A 26,133-nucleotide genomic window follows, 5' to 3' on the forward strand; every position below is an offset into this window, starting at 1 on the left:
ACAAGCTTGTACAGGTGCTTTGGTAACCAATATGGTGATTTCTCAGAAAATTAGGAATCAATCTGCTTCAAGATTCAGCAATACCACTTTTCAGTATATACTCACAAGATGCTTAACCGTACCACAAGGGCATGTGCACAACTATGGTTGTAGCAGCATTATTCATAAAAGCCAGAACTTGAAAACATCCTAGATGCCCCTCAACCAAAGAATGGATAAAGAAAATGTGGTACATTTACACAGTGAAGTACTACTCATTGGTAAAAAATAATGATATCTTGTAATTTGCAGGCAAATGGATGGATCTTGAAAAAAATTCCATATTGAGTAAGGTATCCAGACCCAGAAAGATAAATATAATATGTACTTACTCATAAGTGGCGTTCAGATATAGAGCAAAGAAAAATCAGCCCCAGAGAACCTAATCAGCAAAGAGGACCTTAAGAAAGACATAGATGGATCTAAATAGGAAGGAGTAAAAGACAAGAACTCCTAAGTAAATAGGGAGTGTGGGGATCACAGAAAAAATAGATAGGGAGAGGGGAGAAAGGAAGGGAGCAGAGAAAAATGTATAGCACAATAAAATAAGATCAATAAATAAATAAATAAAATTTAATGTAAATATCTGTGTTTTATGATCTTCTTAGGTGACCCCTGGGCAAAGGTCATTTGATCTCAAAGTGGTTGCATCCCACAGTTTGAGAACCTCTGGCTTGGGCCAACCTGATCTTAACAAATTCTCAGCGAGGTTCTCTTCTCAGGCAATTCTAGATTGTATTGAAAATTAAAATTAATCATCACTGTCTAATAACTAGAATTACTGTTGTATCACTTGTATAAATTTCATTGCAAGTTCCTAGTCATAGTAATTAGGCACATTAGGGTTTATGAATTTTTTTCATTAGAAGCTAAAAGTGACAAATACATCTTTTGAAAGATATTTTATTGATAGCAATAAAAATAAACAATAAACTATATTATAAAATATATTATTTTATATTGTTAAATGTGTATCACTTATTTTTCAAATTTAAGAACTGAAATTATGAACAGGGCTATGCAATTGCCTTTTGTGATTTAATCTGAAAGCATCTTGTTAAACTAAAGTTCTATAATCAATATCATTACTTTCATGACTTTTCTCCAATATTCATTTGCTACACCTAGGTATAGATGTTGAAGTCTGCCATCTACCCCTGACATTCAACATATTCTGTCATGGTTATGTTCATCCAGTAGTAAAATAAAATTTACTGACTATACAGTATCAAGCAAGATTAAAATAACAAAATGATACTTCTCTCTGTATATGTCAGATATTGGTACCTATTGGTTATATTGATGTGTGGGTCTTATTCTTTTAGTGGAGGCTGAGCACTGACAGCCATTGTACTAAAGATTGTGTAACTGATTATTGCTATGAGGACTGGAAAAAATGAATTATGCACATGTTTAGACAATGAGCATTGTAGAATTTCAAACAACTACAGATTCTGAGTCTTTCAAGAATCCTAAAACTTGCAACTGATTCTGATGGGAATTATTGGTAAGCATGGCATCCGTGCAACAAATAATTAAACTTGTTTTGGATTTTATTTCAAGACCTTTCATATGCTTGGGTATCTTATAAAATATTACATATACACAGTATGTGTGCTGGAGAGAATCATGTGAAATTATGAGAACAACAATTATATATTTTAAATATTAAGATTAATATAAAAGGAAATAAAAACAGGAGTACAATGACAGATTAGCAAGATAAAGGTTAACAAATAGGTCTGTCTGATTACAAACGGCAGTCTACTGCCACATACTTTTTCTTTTCTTTCTTTTTTTAAAAACTTTTATTGATTCTTTGTGGATTTCACATTATGCATTACTGTCTCACTTATCTCCCTGTCCCCTGCCCTGCCTGCCCTGTGCCATTGCAACCTCCCCCAAATAACCAAATTTAAAAGAAAAAAAAACCAATAACCAAACAAAACAAATAAGCAGAACAAAATAAAAACAAAAACGAAGAAGAAGAAGAAGAAGAAGAAGAAGAAGAAGAAGAAGAAGAAGAAGAGGAGGAGGAGGAGGAGGAGGAGTATTAGGACATTTAGTTATGTTCTACCTATGATATTCTTCTTCTTCTCCTTCTTTTCTTCTTCTCCTTCCTCTCTTTTTTCCCCTCCTCCCCTCCTCCGCCTCCCCTCCGCCTCCCTCCTCCTCCTCCCTCCTCCTCCTCCCTCCTCCTCCCGCCTCCTCCTTTTGTCATGGAAGCTGTCATAGGCCTGGTGAGTCACACAGTTTACCTTATTAGTATACATATCTTTACTTGCACGTGTTCATTGCTATGACTCTTTGGTCTGGCTCAAGGTCTCTGGTTTCTGCTACACCACAAGTAATGGGCTCTCACTGGGGCTCCTCTTGGATATCTTGCTGTTGTTCTGTATCATGGAAATCCTGCTGTTTTGGATTTGTAGTTTCATCTCCTTCATATACTACAAGAGTTCACAGAAGAGGTGGATGCTGGAATGGGCCAACTCATAACCATATTTCTGGGCCTGGATAATAGCTGGGTTGGTCAGCCTTTCAGCTTTCCCTGATGGCCACTGTTCAGGTGATCTCTCCAGCACTGTTTGACTTATATCACCAAATGCGGTCTACAACGAGGAGTGAGGTCAGTTTTTCTACTCCCAGGCCCTCAGTTCTGGGTACCCCTCAGGCATATCACTATGGGCAGCTCTACTGTTTTGCCCAGTCAAGGTGCAAGACTCTATCTTTCAATTACTATAGGGGGCATATTATAGATGATGTGGGATCAACTCTTCTGTTCTCATGATCTCAGGGATGGCTCATGTGTGCCCCTCACCACAGGGTCACTTCTAGTGTGGTTCCAAGGTGAGGTGCACACCTATGGTGGGGTTTGGGATCATGCTACCAGGACAGGGGTGATGGACATCACCTTTTGCAATATCCATAAAAACCTGCCACATATTTCAATTATGAGAGTGTTATTTAATATTACAGTAGAAGGGGATAGTATATCCATAATTATATTACTTAATCATGAAAAATTAATTTTAAAAGCTCCTAACATGTCATTGGATGTAGCCTCTATATTATAAGAGAAAAGAAAGATGTTTGTCTCTATTTTTCCAATGAAAACAATGTGGTTTCTTGTTCTAGGCCATGATACCTGCATTGATTCATCAAAGACAAAGTCAATGCCCTGCTCACCTCACTGCACTTTGAGAAGAGATGACTTCCTCTACCTTGATCTGGCTGATTAGCTTTATCTGATTGAATATTTAAGTTGGAAAAGCTAGATTTTGGAATTTTGTAACATGAAACTATTTTTGAAAGTTAATTATTAGATGTTTAAAAGTAGAATGAATGTCTTTTCTTCTGCAATAACTCTATAATTAGAGAAAATTAGTCTATTTCCAAAGGTTTAAGTACTGGTATATTGATTGCATTTTCAGGACGGACTCTTCTGTGATGTAGCATCTTTTACCTGCTATACTTCATTAGATCTTAAGACAATTCATTTATATATTTAACTAATTCATTACATTTATTGAATTTTCTACTGTGTAATAATGCATAAAATTACATATTTAATTTTCATGTCATTCAGTTACCTGAATTGAAGTTGAGTGGTCAGAACAGAAAAGTGGACCAGGAGTGAGGAAAGGACAGAAAGAAAAGAAGTGGAAGAAAGAGGATGCAAAGAGCAGGAGAGAATTATTAGTGGCTTAAAAATCTCTCAGAGACTTTTCCTGTTGTTAGATTATAATATTCTTATAATATATCTCATTTATAGTTAATGTTAGAGCTATGACATTCCTCATTTCCATTTCTGATTTGTACTCAGGCCTCATTTTCTGCTTTTTGGCCCAGTTTCCTGGATTCTGATTTGTTCATGGTATAGTTTTTTTTCTCAAAAAATTGTTTTGTACTGTTTACTTACATGTTAATTTTATCTGGATTTGGAAATGTCACTTTTCATATGACCAGGAATCCTATTTCTAGGCTCATTTTTCTCCTTTCTTCCTGCTAACAGCCATTGAGGAATGTGAGATTTAAGAATATAATGTCAGTTCTTATACCACCTGTCTTGACTGAGTAGGGTTAGGACTTCCTATCATAAGCAGTACTTTAGGACTGGTATTTCCTTCTATACTTAGCCTAGGAATTCCTCACATAAATCGTATACAACAGAGGCAACTTCTGGCGAGCTCAATTCCTACACTAACTGAGATGGGTAGAAATATGCTGAGCACTTACAATTCCTAATCAACGGCAACTTGCAGACTATATATATAAGCATTATATATGTGTTTGAATATATGCTCCTATCATTTCTTCCTTATATATCTGCCTCAATATACTGAGTTAATAAAAATTTTGTTTATTGCTTTGAATTGTTTTCAAGTTATATTATACATTCTGGTTATTATTTCTTGAAACAGAGGCAATGTATTTCTCCTTTTGGAATATCAGCAAATAAATCCAGTAAAGTTGACCAGGTCTGAAACACCAAATCATTAACTTCCTGGTTTGCTAAATAAATTAACACCATTGCTTATGATTTTTACATTAGTCATAGGTTTTAATATAAAATCTAATTACTAGTGATATGAGTTTTTTCTTTTAATTAAAAAGTCTCTATATACATATGCAATGAATAAGCACTTAATCATTTCTCTGGTTCTGCTAAATGTGACAGATGATATGGGAATTATTTTAATTTCAAATATTGATGATCTCTCTGGGTATAATATATCTTGTTCGACAATTCTGAAGGAGCTTTGAACAGGCCCACTCAAGTGTGTTTCTATGATTGTCTCTGTTGTACAACACATTTATTTTCAAATACATCTAATAGAAGCTTACAATTCAGACAGTCCTTGCTCATTACTTACTTATGACATTGTGCTAAGTCTTATCTCTAGACTAGGAGTGTGAATGACATGCTAAATACTGTAGCAGGAGCTATTTATTTTCTTTACTCTGAAATATTGATAGAACTTAATGCTGTGTTTATCTTTGAACTCTGCTCACTGCTCCTCTGAATGAAGCTTGAAGAAGCAAAAGTCTTATTGACCAGCAGAAAGGAAGCATATAACAACCTACTAGCAAGGATTAGGTTTCTAAAAAATAGTCTCATGGAGGCAAATTATTAATATTCGCTTGAAAAACTTCTTCGAGAAAGATATCAAGGATACCTCCCTACCCTGAGAAAATGTAAGTGTACAATAAGAAGAGAATTTGTCACTGTGCTAAAACAAACCAGGAATGATTTATGCGTGGACACAGGAATTCGAGATGGAAGCCAGTGATTTTATTCAAACTCAGGGAGATTTTTAGAAGGGGAAGAACATTTTAATAGAGCTGCCAAAGCTAAGGTGCTCCTCTGCTGGGATCAAGGTAGCTGTGACAGATTGAGTAGTATATTAAATTGAACAAATACTAGAAAAAGTGCCCAGAGAGGTAAATTTGGTTTGTTGAAGAATTACTCCATAACCTTTTGAGACCTTCCTCTGTCTAGTTTTTAGTTATAGATTTATCCTTTCAATACACAATTTTGAATAAACAAAACAATGTTAGATGCTCATAAAATACTTAGTGTGTGAGTATATAGATGTTTAGTTTATTTGAAAATGATAACAAGAATATAAAGATAAGACATCCTATTATAAATTCAATGTTATAACAAAACAGGACAATTTGGGAACTTGAAAAATATCTATGTCCATAAAATGCCTGTGGAACAAGCATTCTAGGTCCCCAGGACTCAGGTATAGTGGCATTTACTTCTTTTCCCAGTGTTAAGGTTGGAGAAGAAAACATGCAATCCCTAAAGCTCATTAAACATCCAGTCTGGAAAAATTGATGACTTCATGTTTTCTGGGAGACTCTTCCTTAACAAATAAAGGTGAATAGTCATATAATTATCCCATGTCAACCTTTGATCTCCATATACATGTGTACACACATGCAATTACACACACATATGCACATGCAAATATTCACAGCGACAATTGTATACACCACATGACGAACATACAGCACACAACACACATACAACATAGAAATAAAATAATTCATTTAAAAAATTTTGTAAAGCCAGGATTGAATGCTAGGCAAGTCCATGAAAATGTTAGATTTACTATGTGCAATGTGAACATGAACGTGGTAAGTTTTCAAGACACTGATCAGAAAAATCAAAAGAAATTGGACATCTGTACTCTTGGTTGTTTTTGTTAATATTTCCTGATAATTACATGCTAAATGTTTGCTAATATACCTTGGAACATGCAGAACCATTTAAGTTAAAAGCAGTATCTTTCTGGAAGCTTTCTATGACTTTGAGGGAGCTTTGTAAGCCTTTTGACAACTTTAGGTCAAAGGAGAATTTATCAGTGTGGAAATAATTTTAGTGGACAATATAGAGGCCATCGAGGAACCTGAAGCAGAGAGTTTATAGTGTTGAATTTTATGGCCAAGGTACATAAGTGCCATTATAGAGGCTAATTCTGCACTATAGATGTCATGAGAATATAGTGCCATTAATCTCCTAAACTGAATTTTACTAGAAGTCCTTGGAAAGGTGCATGGGAGCACAGACCAAGAAAACGCACATCTATTTCCTTGGATTCATATTCCCTGGAGAGAGCAGGGAATTGCATGCTTCATTTGATGGTGTTTTAGAACAATGTTTAAAAATAAAACCTAGAAATTAAACACACACACTTACTCACACACATGTACTTGACTAATACAAATTTCACCAACAAATAATTTTACAAAATCTTAATACTGCAAAGCTTATTGAAACTATGCTTGTCTTTGAGCCAAGGAGCAATTTTTTTTTTTTTTACATTTCTTGTAGTTTTTAAAAAATGGACAATTGGCAGCTCGGCTCATGGTGTTAAGGACCCATCCTTCATTTTGAATGAGTCAATTTTGAATTTAAGACTTGGCCTTGATCATACACCTTTCTGAATCCATCTGTTCTTAGGAGTAAGCAATTTTAATGTATTACAAAGGAGTTAATTCAAGAAGCTCTGTATAAGGGCATAGGCTATAATAAATTGATGCACTTATTTTTTTCTTATAAAGCCAATTAAAATTGAGATTTGGGTTGAGAATGTGGCTCAGTTGTAGAGTGCTGCTGAATATGCATGGGGCTCTAGGTTTAATCTTTTGCAAAACAAATAATGATGATGATGATGATAATGATGATATAATTAATTAATGTTTCTTTTGGAGAGCAAGTAGATCTCAGAACAGAGAAAGTTCTATAACGTATTTGCTCAATCCTGATGTCTTTTGTGTCTTCTACTTAGGACTCCTGTCAAATATTAAAAGGCAGCTAGCAGTCCTTAGACTGTTTCTAGAGCAAACAGACAGATCCATTTCCATCACAATACCACCACTGCTATTGATTGTAACCATCCTGGCAGGAAAGAAGATATTCTAAAGAGTCATTTACATCCTTCCCTTTGACAATCAGAATATGTAAATAGTGGACCATAGAAATTGGGATCTTGTTAGGGCTCTCATGCTGAGGCATTCTTGGGGGAATCTGTCTCTTGGAATGATTTACAACTGGTCAAAAACTCTTACCAGGAGATTAGAACTGAGACAATGGTCATAGGCTGAACAAAACCTTGATTTGAAATGCTGAGTTATAAATACCTCTAACTCTTTCAACATAAGCTTCAAATTAATATCCAAAAGAACTGAAGACAGACTAGGGAGGTCATTGGGCTTTTTTGGCCCCTCTTTTTAGTGTGATCATATTAAAAAAAAATTACTTTCCTTTCTGTTGCTAGTGCTGTGTCTTTAATTCATTTATTAAGAATGAGGGTCATGCTACCATAACCAAGGCTCTGAATTAACAAGAACCCTGTATCTCCAACATCCCTCAAGACGGTTTTCATATTCTTTAAACTACTCTCCATGAATTTTTATGTTTAGAATACCTCTATATAGAAAAAATTAAACCATCAGTCAGAGACAAGGAAGAATAAAAGAATAATTTTGTCTTGGTTTCCCTTTGAGGGACTAGTATTCCCCAGGAGGGTAAGACACAAACTAACAGGTAATGAATTATGTAAGGTAAGGTGTGTCTGTGACTCTATTCCTCACTGTCCAGTCTTGATGCCTGGATGAGGGCTTTGCCTTGTCTTATTGTATCTTGTTTTGTCGTATTTGGGTGTTGTCTCTTGGAAATCCGCTCTTTTCTGAAGGGAAACAGAAGTGGAGTGCATCTGTGAGAGAGGCATGTATGGGGGAGCTAGAAGGAGTGGAAGGAGAGAAAACTGTTGTATAGGGCTATATTGAATGATAGAAGAATCTATTTTCAATTAAAAAAGGTCTAAAACAGTCTCAAGTACATGCTAATCTAAGCATTCTTGAAAATTGCTTTTAAGAAAATAAGATAACGCTGGATGTTTTAAAGAGGAATATGATGGGTCTGTGCTGTTCCTGTGAGTTGCTCAGGAAATGGGAGGGAGGAAAACTGACATCTGAGCTGCTGAGGCAGAGATAAAGGTGAGGAGAGTCCTCAGGAGTGTTGAAATAACAGAACCTATGCTGAGCGAGGGGCAGAAGAAGCAAGAGAGTTCTTAGATATTGGTGATGAAAGAGAAAGTTAATACTTTTATTTTAAAAGCGGAAAAAATGGAGAGTCCAGTTACATTTGCAGTATAAAAGTTGGGCAGATTACCTAAAAGATGATGGTAGCATCCTGTAAACAGGTTTCTATTTACTGTATATACAGATTATTTTATAAAGCACTCTATCAAACAGTTTGCTCAAGTTAATGAGATAGTGTCTGATTTTCATTAATTCATTTGAAAATATTTAAATTTCAACATATATATCACTTCAGGAAGATTAATTGCCTAATATATATAATACATCCTGTGCTTCAAAATAGCTCCTGGAGCAGTAGGATATTTATGATGCTTAAGAGTCCCCAAAGGGCCACTTCCTTGTAGTAATCCCTCTTCCCAGTAGTTTTTTGCTGAAACAAAAAAATATGTATTATTAAAAATCTTAAAATATAGTCAAATATAATATCATTAATGGTTTCTCCATGATTGAATCAATAATATAATTGTGTCTTTGTGTTTATAATCAATTGTCAACAGTTGTATGATAATTGTGAAGCATACTTGCATATATAGACCATTAATAATCCATACAAGGTCTTTTACAATAAATCAAGGCCTTTAAAAAATCAAGACTTGTTAAAATCAATTCTGAAGTAGATTTAGAAATGGTTAGGCATATTTTCAGAATATATAAAAGTATTGCCAAATCTGGGATCTCCACATTGAATTTATATCTCTTCTTCTAATCCTCGTAGAAATTGTTAAGATGTATACAAATCTTTTGAAAAAATGTCTAAAACTTTATTTCAAGAATTTCCAAAATTCTCCTATTACCATGGTCATCATGAATTACAATGTGAAGGAGATCTCCTATTACCATGGTCATCATGAATTATAATGTGAAGGATATGATAGCATCAGTTAGTGACATGAAGTGACAGGATGCAAACAGCTACAGGAAAAATCATTGAAAAATAATGATGAAATTTTCTCATTTCTAGTCCACATTCCTTTTTATTCCTAATATTATAAAGGCCTAAACTAAGAAGTTCCCTGGAATAATCAAAAGCATGAAATAGAAACAGGATTTTGAAAAGAACATTGGGTAAGTAGACTATTTTGTCAAGGAAAAATTTGTATGTTTGCTATGGATGTCAAGTGTAACTATAGGCTATAGAATAAAGAAGTGTAATTAGGTTTAATAGTATTCTTTAAAACTGTTGCCTGGTGATCAATTTATAAAGCAAAAATAATTATGGGACAAAGTGTGCTGAATTCAGGGTCCCAATTTATATAAAAGAAAATAGAAATTAGAAATATATCACTCTGGTAAACTAACAGATAACTCAGTGGAACAAACTAAAATACCCATATACAGGCTAACATAAATATAGTTAATGAATCTTTCTTAAGGAGCAGAGACAACACAATGGAAGGAAAGATAGTCTTTAAAACATGATGATATGGAGCTGGACACCCACAGGCCTTGTATCTTCACACAAGTTACCAAAAATGGTTAATAAACTCAGTGAAAATCTTTTGCAAATATAAAACTACCAAAAGATAACATAAAAATAATTTATGTGACTTGGGTATCATGATGAATTTTTAGTTAAAATACTAAAGACTCAATATCCATCAGGAATGTTAAAAGAGAAGTCACTATGAAGATAGGATTCATGACAGTTATAAACTTATGCACACACACAAAAAAAATGAGAGGCAAGACATGGACCCAGGACAAATATTTCAAGATGTCTAATAAAAGACTTTATTCAATATATATAAATAAGTTTTAAAACTCAACAATATAAAAACAAATAATGTTATTAAAGAGTGGCAAAGGACCTTCAAAAGCATTTCACTAAAATAAGCCCTTGAAAGGATTTTAAATATCAAGTCACTGGAGAAAGCAAATTATTCATATATTAAAATGGCCCAAATTATAATGTTGACAACAGTAATACTGGTAAGAATATAGACCCCCAACTCATTTCCTTTTTTGTTTGTTTCTTTGTCTTTTATTTAATTTATTAGATTTAAAAAATACCAATCCAATTTCCCACTACCTCCCCTCATCCCATTCCCTTCACAAACATCCCACCCCAACCCAATCTAATCCTCAGACAGGGTAAGGAATATTGCTTTGTAGAAGGTCCAAGGTCCTCCCTACTATACCTAGGCTGAGCAAAATATACATCCAAAGAGAATAGGATCCCCAAAAGCTAGGACATGTAGTTGGGATAAATCCTGGTGCCACTGCCAGTAGACCCTCAGTCTGCCCCAGGCTTGCAACTGTCAGTCACATTCAGAGGGACTAGTTTGGTCCTATGCTTGTTTGTTCCCAGTCCAGCTGGACTTGGTGAGCTCCTATTAACTCAGGTAAACTATTTCAGTGTGTAAACCTATCATGGTCTTGACCTCTTTGCTTATATTCTCATTCCTTCCATTGTTCAACTGGACTTTGAGTGCTCAGTCCAGTGCTCCCATGTGGATCTCTGCTTCTTTTTCCATCAGTTGCTGAATAAAAGTTCTATGGTGATATTTAAGATATTCATTGGTCTTACTACATGGCAAATTAAGATCAGGCCCCCTCTTCTCTATTGCTTAGGGTCTTAGGTGGGGTCATCCTTTTGGATTCCTGGGAATTTCTCTAGAGCCAGGTTTCTGCTACCCTTTAATGGCTCCCTCAATCAAGATATCTCTTTCTTTGCTCTCATCTCTGTCCTTCCTCTATCTGTACTATTCATTTCCTCATGTTCCCTCAACCCTCCCCTTTCCCCCTGCTCTTCCCTTTGTACCCTCCCTTCTCCTCCCACACCCATGCTCCCAATTTTGTCAAGTGATCTTGTGTATATGTTTTTCTTTGAGTTGACTTATTACTTAGCTTCTCTAGGATCATGAACAATATGCCCAATGTGCTTTGTTTATAGCTTGTATTCACTTATGAGTGAGTATATACCCTATTGCAAGGAAGTGAAAGATTTATTTAATCAGAACTTTAAGACTTTGAAGAAAGAAATTGAAGAGGATACCAGAAAATGTAAAGATCTCCTATGCTCTTGGATCATTAGGATCAACATAGTAAAAATGGCAATCTTACTAAAAGCATTCTATGGATTCAATGCAACCCCCATCAAAATCCCAACACAATTATTCACAGACCTTGAAAGAACAATAAATAACTTCATATGGAAAAACAACAACAAAAAAAAACATAGGATAGTAAAAACAATGCTGTACAATAAAAGAACTTCTGGAGGCATTACCATCCCTGACATCAAGCTCTATTACAGAGCTACAGTAATGAAAACAGCTTAGTATTGGCATAGAAACAGAGAGGTTGACTAATGGAATCAAATCAAAGACCCAGATATTAATCTACACACCTATGAACACCTAATTTTTGACAAAGAACCTAAAATTATACAATAGAAAAAAGAAAGTATCTTCAGCAAATGGTGCTGGCATAACTGGATGTCAACGTGTTGAGGAATGAAAATATATCCATATCTATCGGCAAGCACCAAGCTCAAGTCCAGATGGATTAAAAACTTTAATATAAATCTGACTACAATGAACCTGAAGAAGAAAAAGTGAGAAGTAGTCTTCAATGCTTGGGCACAGGAGACCACTTCCTAAATATAACCCCATTAGCACAGACACTGAGAGCAACCATAAATAAAATGGATCTGCTGAAACTGAGAAGCTTCTGTAAAGAAAAGGACACAGTCAATAAAACAAAAAGGCAGCCTACTGAATGGGAAAAGATCTTCATCAACTCTACATCAGACAAAGGATTGATCTCCAAAATATATGAAGAATTCTAGAAATTAAACATTAAAATTCTAAATAACCCAATTAAAAATGGGGTACTGAACCAAACAGAGAATTCTCAGCAGAAGAATCTCAAATGACAAAAAAATACTTAAGGAAATGTTCAACATCCTTAGCTATCAGGGAAATGCAAATCAAAATAACTCTGAGATGGCATCTTACACCTGTCAGATGGCTAAGATCAATAACACTAATGATAGCTTATGCTGGAGAGGATGGGAAGTAAGGGGAACACTCATCGATTGCTGGTGGGCATGCAAACTTGTATTACCACTTTGGAATTCTGTATGGCAGTTTCTGAGAAAATTGTGAATCAACTTACTTTAAGATCCAGCCATAGATGCTCAATAATACCACAAAAGCACTTGTTCAACTATGTTTATAGCAAAATTATTTGTAATAGCAAGACTGGAAATAACCTAGATACCCTTCAAATGAATAATGGATAAAGAAAATGTGGCATATTTACATATTAGAGTACTACTCAGTGGTAAAAAAAAAAACAATGACATCTTGAATTTTTCATGCAAATGGATGGAATTAGAAAAGACTATCTTGAGTGAGGTAACCAGATCCAAAAAGATGAATATGGTATGTACTCACTTATAAGTGAATACTAGCCATAAACAAAGGACACATGATCCTAGAGAAGCTAAATAATAAGGTTAACCCAAAGAAAAATATATAGAGACCCACCTGGAAATTGGAAACAGACAGGATTGACTGGCAGGGTTGGGAATATGGGTGTGTGGGAGAATGTAGGGTAGGAGATGAAGAGAAGGGCAGTGGGGAAGGTAGAGGAGAACTTGAGAGAATGGGATGGTCAAGATGGAGGAAGTACAGAGATGAGAGCAAGGAGATAGATATCATGGTTGAAGAAGCTATTATATGGTTAGCAGAAACCTGGCTCTAGAGAAATTCCCAGGAATCAAAAAGGATGACTCCACCTAGGACCCTGGGCAATAGAGGAGAGGTAGCCTCATCTTGACTTGCCCTGCAGTCAGACTAATGAATATCTTAATTATCACCATAGAGCCTTCATTAAGCAAGTGATGGAATCAGAAGCAGAGATCCACATTGGATCACTGGACTGAGCACCCAAATTACAATTGAAGGGTGGAAGGAATGAGAATATGAGCAAACAGGTCAAGACCATGATGGGTTCACCCATGGAAACAGTTTGCTTGAGCTAATGGAAGCTCACCAACCCCAGCCAGACTGGGAAGGAACAAGCATAGGACCAAACTAGTCCCACTGAATGTGACTGACAGTTGCATGGTTGGGGCAGACTGAGGGGCCACCGGCATTGGCACCAGGATTTATCTTTACTGCATGTCCTGGCTTTTTGGAATCCTATTCTGTTTGGATGTATACCTTGCTCAGCCTAGATATAATAGGGAGGGCCTTGGACCTTTCCACAAGGCAATGTGTCTTACCTTCTCTGAGGATTAGATGGGAGTGGGGTGGGGGGAAGGGAATGTGAACTTGGATTGGAATTTTTTAAAAAATCTAATAAATAAAAAACAAAATTGAAAGATAAAAAGGAAAATCAAAAGAAAACCCATAGAAACAACTGCCCTGAGCTCAAGGTAGCTCATAGAGTCTGAACCAATAACCACATAGACCACATGTGACAAACCTAGGCTTTTTACACATGTGTGATGTTTATAATGCTTGGTCTACTTGTTGGACTCATAATAGTGGGAGTAGGAGTTGTACCTAATGCTTTGACTGATCTTGGGACCCTATTCTTTATGCTAGGTTGCCTTGGCTAGATATTCAATAGGAGGTGCTTAATCTTTCCACAACCTGATATGCCATGCTTTTTGATGCTCATGGAAAGCCTGAGTCTTTTTGAAGAAAACCAGAAGAGGAGTGGATGGCAGGGGGTGATAGGGGACAGAGGGAAAACTCTGGTCAGTAGTAAAATAAATAAATAAATTCAATCAAAAAATTTCAAATGCAAAAACACCCTTTAAATGGCATTTGAATTTCAACTCCACCTAAAATTATGATTTCTTACATGATCTAATGAGTTTTTCATCTATTTATTCACTTTCAGTGATTTTTACTTTGAATGTTCTTGGTTAACAAATTAAAAGGCCATCTTTAGCTGCCTTTGTCATAAGTAAGCCTCACTGTCACTTATTAATCAGGCTGTGATCCTTTACTTCTGACATCACCATAAGTATTAATGCTTCTGCAAAAGAAACATAGCTGGCAGTGTTGTAGATGCCTGAGACAGGAATAATCTAGCTTTCTCTTTCATAACAACACCAGTTCTCAGAAGCCAATGGCTTTAGGAACTTTTTTCTCTTACGGAGGTAAGTAGATGTTCTGCCAAGACACCGATGGAGGAGAAGAGCAGTGTTGGGGGACGCTCTGCAGATCTCACCATCTGGCAGCAGCCTTCCTCATTGCTTGCTTCTACCCATTTGTTGAGTTCCCTCATTAAATCACATCTTATTTCATTATAACAGAAATGCAGGCAAAAGGCGTGTAGGCAAAATAAAACTTCAGTATTTCTTTCCAGTTCAAACATTCATAATTCCTTATCGTAGTTGGTGTGATGGTTAGTCTGGATTTCAAACTGATATGATTTAGAATCTATGGATGTAAATTTCACAGGATGTCACTGAGAATTATAGGTGAGAGAAAGTTATCCAGATTGTGGGCAGCATCATGCTGGGTTCTGACTGAATATAGAAAGCTGAGCAGAGACATTCCTCTCTCTATTTCCTGATTAGCATGCACTGTCCCAAGTTTCTGCTGCCATGGCTTCCCTACTTTGATGGGTTAACCCTTCAAGCTGGGAGACACAATAAACACTTCTTTCCAAAATTTGCTTCTCTCAGGTATTTGGCCCAGCACGGAGAGAACCTTTACAGTTAATGTCTTTATTGTAACTGAATAATCGACCAACAAAACATGTAATTGACTTGTATTGACAGAGAAACAGTTCCAAAGGTCTGTGGATGAACTCCTCTTTAAAAAAGGAAGAATACATTCTAAGAGAAGGGTGGTTAAATACACACTGTTCTAAAATAACAACTATATAGGGTTGTTTAGAGTAATGGAGCTTATAGAATAAATTTCTATCTATCTATCTATCATCTATCTATCTATCTATCATCTATCTATCTATCTATCTACCTATCTATATCTATCAATCTATCTCTCTCTCTATCTCTCTATCTCTCTATCATCTATCTATCATCTATCTATCTATCTATCTATCTATCTATCTATCTATCATCTATTATCTATCTATCTATCTATCATCTATCTATCTATCTATCTATCTATCTATCATCTATCTATCTATCTATCTATCTCTCTATCTATCAATATCTATCTATCTATCTATCTATCTATCTATCTATCATCTATCTATCTATCTATCTATCTATATCTATCATCTATCTATCTATCATCTATCTATCTATCTATCATCTATCTATCTATCTATCTATCTATCTATCTATCTATCTATCATCTATCTATCTATCTATATCTATCATCTATCTATCTATCATCTATCTATCTATCTATCATCTATCTATCTATCTATCTATCTATCATCTATCTATCTATCATCTATCATCTATCTATCTATCATCTATCTATCTATCTATCTATCTATCTATCTATCTATCTATCATCTATCTATCTATCATCTATCTATCTATCTATCTATCTATCATCTATCTATCTATCTATCTATCTATCTATCTTTCTATCATCTATCTATCTATCTATCTATCTATCTATCTATCTATCATCTATCTATCTATCTATCTATCATCTATCTATCTATCTATCATCTATCTATCTATCATCTATCTATCTATCATCTATCTATTATCTATCTATCTATCTATCTATCTATCTATCTATCTATCTATCTATCATCTATCTATCATCTATCTATCATCTATCTATCTATCTATCTATCTATCTATCTATCTATCTATCTATCATCTATCTATCTATCTATCTATCTATCTATCTATCTATCATCTATCTATCATCTATCTATCTATCATCTATCTATCTATCATCTATCTATCTATCTATCTATCTATCTATCTATCTATCTATCTATCTATCTATCTATCATCTATCTATCTATATCTATCTATTATCTATCTATCTATCTATCTATCTATCTATCTATCTATCTATCTATCGTCATCTATCTATCTATCTATCTATCTATCTATCTATCTATCATCTATCTATCTATCTATCTATCTATCTATCTATCTATCATCTATCTATGTATCTATCTATCATCTATCTATCTATCATCTATCATCTATCAAGTGTTTATTAGAATGACTTGCAGACTGTGGTCCAGTTAATCCAGAATTCTGTAGTCTCTCAGTTCATGAGGCTGGATGTCCAAGCTGGTCTTCAGTAGAAGCTGGTATTCCAAAGAAGTAGACTCTAATGCTAGTGAAGAAGTATGTAGTGATGAGGTGAGCAGGCCTGCTTTTTGTCCCGCCCAGATCCCGCAAGGCTAGTTTTACACCAGAAATAACAACCAGAAATTGTATTCATTTAAACATTGCCTGGCCCATTAGCTCTAGCCTCTTACTGGCTAACTCTCACATCTTGATTAACCCATTTCTATTAATGTGTGTAACACTACGAGGTGGTGGCTTACTAGGAAGATTCTAACCTACATCCATCTTGGGCCAGAGCTTCATGGTGACTGCCTCACTGCCTTCTACAAAGCATCCTGTTCTGTTTACTCTGCCTACCTAATTTTCTGTCCTATCAAAAGGCCAAGGCAGTTTCTTTATTTAACCAATGAAATCAATACAAGACAGAAGACCCTTCTATATCAGAAGTAGGCTTCCTAACAACAGGAGAGCAAGCAGGCAAAACCAAAAGCTTCATTCCTCCATGTCCCTATATAGCTGTACAGCAGAAGGTGTCATCCAGATTAGAGGTTTGTTTTCCAAGATCAAAATATTTGGATTAAAGAGCTGTCCTTCTACCTCATAGATCCAGATTAGAAACAAATTTTTCTTCTTCAAATTAAGCAAAATTCCCTAACACGTGTGCCATTCATTTTTGTGTTTTACTTATAGATGTAGTAGTCAAGTTGACAATGAACAGCCATCACAATAACCATAGACCATTCTCTAGGAAGCACCTACTTCAAACTGCATGTTATAGAATAAAACTGTTATATCTCACAGTTCAAAATTTAAGTAATGATAAAGTACCCGAATCTGAATTTTTAAACTTTTTCCAAAATTGGTCACCTCTCATTTTGGAGTAAAGAAACCTAAGCTTCCATTATGACCCTGCAAATCTAACAGTTAATCTTTACTTCATTAAAGTTTGGGTTAACATATAAAGAAATAGGTTTCATTGAGGCATTGTCATACAGCGATGCCATTTCAGTTTGTTATTGTTTATGTCTTTCCTTCAAAGCCCTAATTAGCTTCCTGGTCCCCTCTCACTATTCTTCTTCTTCCTCACAAGTAATCCCCATTTTACTTTCATGACATCACATTCTGTCACCCTCTCTTCCTCTACCCACTCAAGGTCCTTTCCTCCCTTCTCATTATCACGTTTCCAGTTTCATGTCCTGTATGGGCATGTGCGCACACACACACACACACACACACACACACACACACACACACACACACACACACACACTCACACCACCACCACCATCACCACCACCAATATGAACATACATGATTAGTCTTTCAGAGTCTGCCATATTTTGTTTAGCATGATGACCTCTAGTCCTATCCATTTTCCTAAATTTTTCACTACTGCATCTTTCTTTTAAGATTAAAAACAGTTCCAACTTTTTAATCCATTCATTTGTTAATGGGTTTCTAGACTGGTTCCATTTCTCAACCATTGTGAATAATATACTAATAAAAACTTCTGTGCAAGTATTGAATGGATAATTTTTTAAGTTTTTAATTTTGACAGTTAAAATACATTTCAGATACTCGTTCACAGCCTGATTTGCTGTTGGATTTTTCCCCGTTTTGTATTCTTTCTTTTCATTAAGGACACTATTGCCTTTGCAATAGACCTCTGTGGTAGTTAGTGTCAATGATATAACAGGATCTGGAAACACCTAGAAAACTGCACAGAGGTCTTTGTTCTAGTCTCTTCTTCAGTTTCTCCCCTCAGTTAGTGTTTTGAAGCATTTCTCTTTCCAGTGTAGAGGTCTTTTACCTCCTTGGTTAGGTTTATTCCTATGTGGTGTAACTTCCCTTTTTAAATTTTTTTTTAATTGAAAGAATTGTGAATGGTCCCATCTCTTATTTCCTTCTCAGTAAGTACATTATTAGTATACAGGAATGACTGTGGATCTTTGTGTATTATTTTATATCCCACTACCATGCTGAAAGTGTTTACCATGTAAGTTTTTCAAGTGGAGGTTTTGGGTCTTTTAAGTCTAGGAACATGCCATCTGAAAGGAATGGTGCTTTGACTTCTTCATTCCTTATTTATAACCCCTTTCATTTCTTTGCCTTATCTTTTTGCTCTCAGTAAGAATTCAAGTGTTATGTTGAACAAAAAGCAAGCATGTTGACAGCCTTGTCTGGTTGCAGATTTGAGGAAAGGCTTCATTATTTATTATGCAGGGATATATATATATCTTCTACTATTTTTTCAGAAGTTTTATCTTGATGGTATAGATTTTGTAGAAAGCATCCAATAATTGTATAAGATCTTTCCTTGAACATATTTATGTGCTACATTGTACCTACTGATTTGTGTGTATTGGCCCAAAGTTACATCCCAAAGATAAAACCTCTTTGTCTATAGCAGATGATATTTTAATACATTTTTGAAATTGATGTACAAGTATTTTATTAAGAAAAATTGCATCTGTGTTCATTAGGGTAATTGCTATAGCTTGCATTCTCTGTAATGTCTATACCTGTGTATCTACCTCTTCTTCGTGTATGTGTATGTATGTGTGTTTGTGTGACTATGTATGTGTTTAATCATGCATTGGCATGATTATATTGGTTTCCTAGAATGAGTTTGATATGATTCTTTCCTGATATTTGAAACATTTTGATATTATCTGTTTCTTAAATGATTTGAAAATTCTGATATCAATTTCATTTTATTATGAGTTTTTCCTTGTGGGGAGGATTTCTCGTTGTTTAAATCTTTTTGCTTGTTAGGGAATGTTTAAATTGCATTGTGCACTATATGTATCTAGAAACAAATGATAGTTAATCTTAAATTTTGATGTTATTGTCAACTACATGGATAGGCTATTAGTGAAGCACACCCCCACAGGTTTCTTTGAAAGCAATTCAGAGGTGGTAAGATCATGAGAATACTTGCATATGAATGGCCTAATACCTTAATAGATTCATAAGTAGTATCATTATTGAGAGGTAGTGAAAATACAAACAAGCCTTCATTGCAGGAAGTGGATGGCTGAGGAATATCTTTGGGGGTTGTGAAAACCTTGGCCTACTTCTGCGTATCTTTATCCATGTTTTTTTTTCTCTTCCATGAGGGTAAAAAAAAAGATGAATGATCTCCTCTGACATATGCTACCATTGCCATGATTTCCTGCAAAGTCCATGTGAACAAAAAAACCTCTAAAAACCAAAAAATAAAAACCAACCCAAAAAAAAAAAAAAGCATGGACTAACCACACTGTAACTTGAGATAATATAAAGGAGACTTCCTTTTAGTTGTTTCTGCAAGGAATGTGGTCACAAAGACAATAAAATTTGATGGATGTAACTGTTTATTACTCTATGATTTTGGATTGATAACTTTATATTCAAATTCAATGTTCTTATACCACAAATAAAAATATTGATATGTAAGTGTGTACTGGAAATTGTATAAAACTCTTCTTTAAACTACTAATATCTGAGGTATTTTATGGCCTAAGAAACAAGAACCATAATTTGCATGTATAATCGTTTGCTTCTTGTATGGATAGAGCCTAGGCTATCGTGCTCAATTCCTTTGTCAAACATTAGTCTTTATTTTACCCTGAAGGTTTTGTAAAGCTGATTAACACTTGAAATCAGTTGAGTTTGGTATTTCCCTCATTAATAGGATAGGCCTCATCTACTCACTTGATGACATTAAAAATAATGTGATATTTTTCAGAACTAATTTTGCCCAAGACTGCTACACAGGAACTCTCTGTGAGTTTTTAGTTTAGCAGCCCTACACTATGAATGTTTACCTGTCGTCCACCATGGTCTTATGTGCCCATATTTTAAAACTCATTCTTTTTTGGTGTGGGAGAATGGTCTGTATTCTGTCAATCATATTTTCAACAAACACTGATTGGTCAGTAGCTAGGCAGGAAGTATAGGCAGGACAACCAGACAGGAAGTAGAAGCAGGTCAATGAGAACAGGAGAATTCTGGGGAGGAGGAAGCCCATTCCTTTGTATTCTTGATCCATGATCACAGAAGAAGCAGGATATGACTGCCTCGATAAAAAAGGTACCCAGCCATGTGGCTAACATATATTAGAATAATGAACTAATATAAGTTATTAGAGTTAATAAGAAGCCTGAGCTAATGGGCTAATCAGTTTATAATTAATGTAGACCTCTGTGTGATTTCTTTGGGAATTAACTGCTTGAAGGAACTGGGCAGGAAAGAAACCCTGACAACACTTCTTTTCCCCCTATTATTTTGTTTCTTTGAGAAATTTAGCTGATAATATTTGAAAAGAATGAAATTATGATGAGCATGATGGCATATGCCTATAATCTTAGCACTTCAGAAGCAGAAGCAAGAAGAGCAGGAGTCATGGACAACCTCAGCTATATAGTGAGTTCAAGGCCAAGTGGGTGTATTGAGATCCTGCCTCAAACCATGGGGTAGTAGGGGGAGAAGCTAATACTCACTCATTCTATAGTATAAAACATTTTATTATCCTTAAAACAATATCTGAGACAATCCTACAGTCATGTATCTGGCACTGAGCTTCATCTCTATGTATGCTTCAATGTCTTTATTTGTCTAAAACATTAGTGTGGGTCAGGCATTGACTACATTAACATAAGATCTTCAACTCTAGAACTACAAAGAAAAACATCAGACTCCTCAGAGGAGGAACTTCTCAAACTATCTCTGAACTAGATTTCCTAACAGAATATTCAAGACATCACCGTTTAGTAACTGAATGTTTTCTCCATCATATAGAGGCAATTTGAACATCTCGTCATTAGATAATACCCTGTTTATATTTTAGCAAATCGAATAATAGAATAGTTTCATTCCCTATAAATATTGGCTTTATTTAAGGCAGATAATTTAAATAAGAGCAGATTGTACCATTGCATCTTATTATTGTAATTAATGTCTCTTACATCTCCACTATTATATTTCCTCAGAAAATATGATGACCCATTTCTATTACTTCTGGATACTACAGAGAACATTTGAACATTTTCACTATCATTTCAATTTTTTTTGTTTTTATACCAGACAAATTCAATTTGTGGTGACCACATATTCTTGGATGTGTGCCCTTCCACTGAAGTGTGGTTGATTTCCTAGAATCTATACTCTTAGAAAAAACTGATTATATCTCTCCCAGCAATAATCAGTTTCCAAAAGTTCCTTGGTTAGTGGTGGGGTTTCTTATTCTTCTCTTCATGCTAGAGTTCGGTCTGACTTTAGGTCTTGTACATGCAGTCATGGCCACTTTAATTAATACATGCAGCTGCCTTGCTGGGTCCAGAAAACTCAATTTCCTTGTAATAATTTGTCTTTGCTTCTTTAAGTCTTCTAGCTCCTCTTGTGTGATGATCCCTAAGCTTTAGGGGTCAGGTATGTAGTATAGATTTCCCAGTAAGGGCTGAACATTCAAAATTTTTTTATTCTTTGCACATTGACCAGTTGTGGGTCTCTGATAATTACCATCTACAGTAAATGGAAGCTTCTCTGGTAAAAATTGAGTGATGAATCATTCATTAATCTCTAAGTATAATAATAAGCCATTAGGAATCTATTTAATAGTATGTCCATTTAGTGGAATAATAATAGAATGTTCTCCTTTAGGACTATGCGCTGTCTGACCATAGATTCTTAGCACAGTAATAGTGCCGGTTTTAAGAATATGAGCTGTCTGACCATAGATTCTTAGCACAGTAATAGTGCCAGTTATTTGTTTATCTTATGAAGTGGGACTTAAATACAATCAGGAAGTGGTTGGTTATTCCCACAGTTGTACCATTATGACACAAAAACTGCATAGCATAACTTAGAAGCTGGATGCATTTTAAAATTTCCTAAGAAGAAGAAATGCCATTTAATCACAGCTCAGAAAAAAAAAAAACTTGTATTGAATTAATTGTTAGAATCCAGTGTTCTACTAGAAAAAGTAGCAGAGAGTAGTCCTGTCCTGACCAAAATATCTCATGACATTTTCCATGTTCATATAGATGTTTTCATGTCTCTGATTTTGTGTCAGAAGAAACCTCATGAAGAAAGAGCATTTTCACTAGCTTCTCATTCTAGTGGTGAAGCAGTCACTCTCTGCCCTACCTCTCTATTGTGTCAGAGAAGACCAAATGAGAGCAGACATGAGGTGCCTCTACTCTTCCTCTCCCAGTCAAGGATGTGTCAGTGGAAACATGTGAAAGTTTAGGTTCTACCTTTTCCTGCAAATAAGGAGGTAGCATGATACTTTCCCCCACCCCAGGTCCCAAAGATACAGTATCAGAAGAAGGCAGACAATGATTGGATGTCTTAATAAGCTCCAAATTTCACAGAATGAGGTTCCCAATGCCTTTTATTATCTGTTCAGAAGCACTCATTATATGACTCTCCACGAATATCTTAGTGTGAGAAGTAAAAAGGAGTCAAGACACTCTGATCTGATGGCAGTATTAACATTTTTACATGAAAGAACTTAACTATTATTACCCATTTTGATAAACAGTTGTGAATATATTTAAAACAAGAAAAAATAGCAAGTTTCAAAAAGGAAAGATAAGTTATTATGAAGAAAACAGAAGATGCAGAAGCTAGCCAAATAAAAAACTTGAATCTGTAATTTACAATATCTGAAACACAAAGTTTAGTGGAATTGGTTTGAAAGAAGAATAATACAGAAAAAAGAGGAAGAAAGTAAGATTAAATCTACTAAATCAAACATACACATACACAATCACAGAGAGAGACAGAGAGAGAGAGAGAGAGAGAGAGAGAGAGAGAGAGAGAGAGAGAAGAGAAAATTAAAAACCCCAAAGGATAAGAAAGAATATTAAATATTTCTTGTGTTTGAGTCTGGATAAAGGCAAAGGAATGGTAAAAATATAAAGATATGCAACAAAAAAGTCATTAAAATATTTCAAATGTACCTAAAGATGTAAACTTACTAACTTACTATGCTTGAGGAATCTGAGGAAATTTCATAAGCAAAAATCTAAAGGTGTTACACATAAAACAAACCATAAGCAAATGCTGAAACCTAAAGACAAAGAAAATTCAAGCTTACATAAAAACTCCCAAAATTCAACGGGAAGCAAGAAAAAGGATACAGTTTGCAGACAAAACACGTAGAGACAATTCAACAATTTCTTTAACACTTAGGTGAGAAAGAGTCACCTTACTTGTAGGGGAGATAACAAAACTAGAAGATTTTTTTTTTTTTGTCAAAACGAGGGAGGACGAAAGAAAGTGAAAAATTATCTACAGATTTTTTCTGAACACATCAACGTTCCAAGGAAGTGTGAGCCAAGATGTTGCACCACACCTGGACCACTCCTGCCAATCCAATCAGGAGACAAAGCTGTGGTTAGACAAAGGCCAGAAGATGTCTGTGATTATGTAAGAAATTTAGGTTCAGATCTCAGCCCTGGAAAGGCACACTGACTAAAGATTCAATACTCTGAGAGATGGGACTCTTTATCAAATCCTGGGAAGGACCATGCCCAGCCCAAGATTCACCTGAGAGCACAGAACATGTATATACAAAGTCGAAGGCTAGGATAAAGATGAATGAGTTTATTGATTTGGTGAAAAGGATAGTGGCAAACACTATGATAAAGGAGAAGACCAGTTATAAATTTCTATGGTTGGAGACTAGGGTAAATTTTTGTTTTTGTAATGAAGGAGTATTTCCAATGCTGAATAATGTCATGAAAAAAAAGGTTTATTTCTTAAAGTAGAAAAAGCAAAAAAAAGCTAAGCAAAACAGAATTCTCAAGGAGATCTCTCCAGAAAAGAGCAGAGCCTGGAATCAAGGAAAAGCAGAGTGGTAAATGTTCACTTGTTTCCTGGATACAGATGCATTTCCAAATGGGTCCTTATCCTTGAACCTAATTATCTGCCAATGATTGCTTTTGACGCTAAGGTTAATTGGTTAAATTCAGGTCTTGAATTCTTCTTTTTTTTTTCTAGTACTTTACAATTTAGATTTGGGAACTGCTTTAACGAGGGCCATATCTTTAAGGAATGATAGTTACTGAAACCAATGAATTCTTTGAAGATATAAAGAAAATGAATAAAATGAAAGAAAAAAGAAAAGAGGAAGATAAAAGAGATCAAAAAGAAGAAACGGGGAAATAAGAAGAAAAAGAAACAGAGAATTTAACTGATAAAATAATCAAGAGAAAGAAAAAAAATCATCCCCCAAATGATTTTACACAAAAAGGAACTGAAATGGTGAGCATTGCTGAACTCCCCAAACATTCATATTGTCTTTGCATGGCCCTCTCCCTCACATTTGTAGCCCCATAATCCTTTTCATTCTGTCTGAAAGTTTTCCAGGGTCCTTTTGTTTTCTTAGGCAAGCTGGACGCACCTTTACACCAATCAGGGGAACCTGTGATTGAGGAAGGAGCTTACAGAGGCTCTACTCACTGCCTAATTTCAAACTGAAAGTAAATTGAGGCACAGGTCACATGACAAAGAGCTGAGCCTCTGGAGGCCAAGTGCATAGGTCAAAAACAATCTTATTGACAAAGGGTGCTTGGGAGTGATAGGAAGCACCAAACTAAGGGTGTGAGGTCATGTCTGGTAAAGGCAGAATTGCAGAGTCTTCTCAGAAAGACACCCTTCCTCCTAGACACTGGAGAGAGTCAAAAGGAAGCCTAAATATTTTTGTGCAAGTGAATGCAGGGAATGGAGCATTAGTGGAATGGGTAAAGGATGTGCAAAAAAAGAAATCAAATTTAGTCTCTAATGAGACAAGAAGAGTGAAGGTCCCTGTGGAGAGGAGTGAAAGAGCAACCGAATGGCCAAGAGAATGTTCGAACTGCTAGGGGGATGAGGGATTTGATTCTGATCTAAAAGTACTAAGGTAGCCGTCAGGAGGAAAGGCATCAATAGATGCACAATTGGCATTTCGTAAATGGAACTCTGGTGACCTGAGGGCCTAGAGTCTTTATTCCCATCCACTATGGGCTTCTGCTTCATGGAGTGACAAGGTGAAATGTCAAAGACGCTGTAGGTGTGATGTGCAGCGTGGCAAGCAAAGAGCCATAGAGTAACATGGACATAGGGTTCTATTGACACCAGCTTTACTGAGAGTTTGGCAGGGCCCCTCTAAAGTCCTCATTTCCCTGCTCTGCCCCAGGAATGCTGCCTTTTTGCCTAAAGACAGTGAGACCCTGTTTCAGTCACTTTGTTCATCTGAGACTGAATGCGGAGCGTACTTAACCTTTGCAACCGGCATAAATGGA

This window comes from Arvicola amphibius, chromosome 2, assembly GCF_903992535.2.
Source record: "Arvicola amphibius chromosome 2, mArvAmp1.2, whole genome shotgun sequence".
Taxonomy (NCBI): Eukaryota; Metazoa; Chordata; class Mammalia; order Rodentia; family Cricetidae; genus Arvicola; species Arvicola amphibius.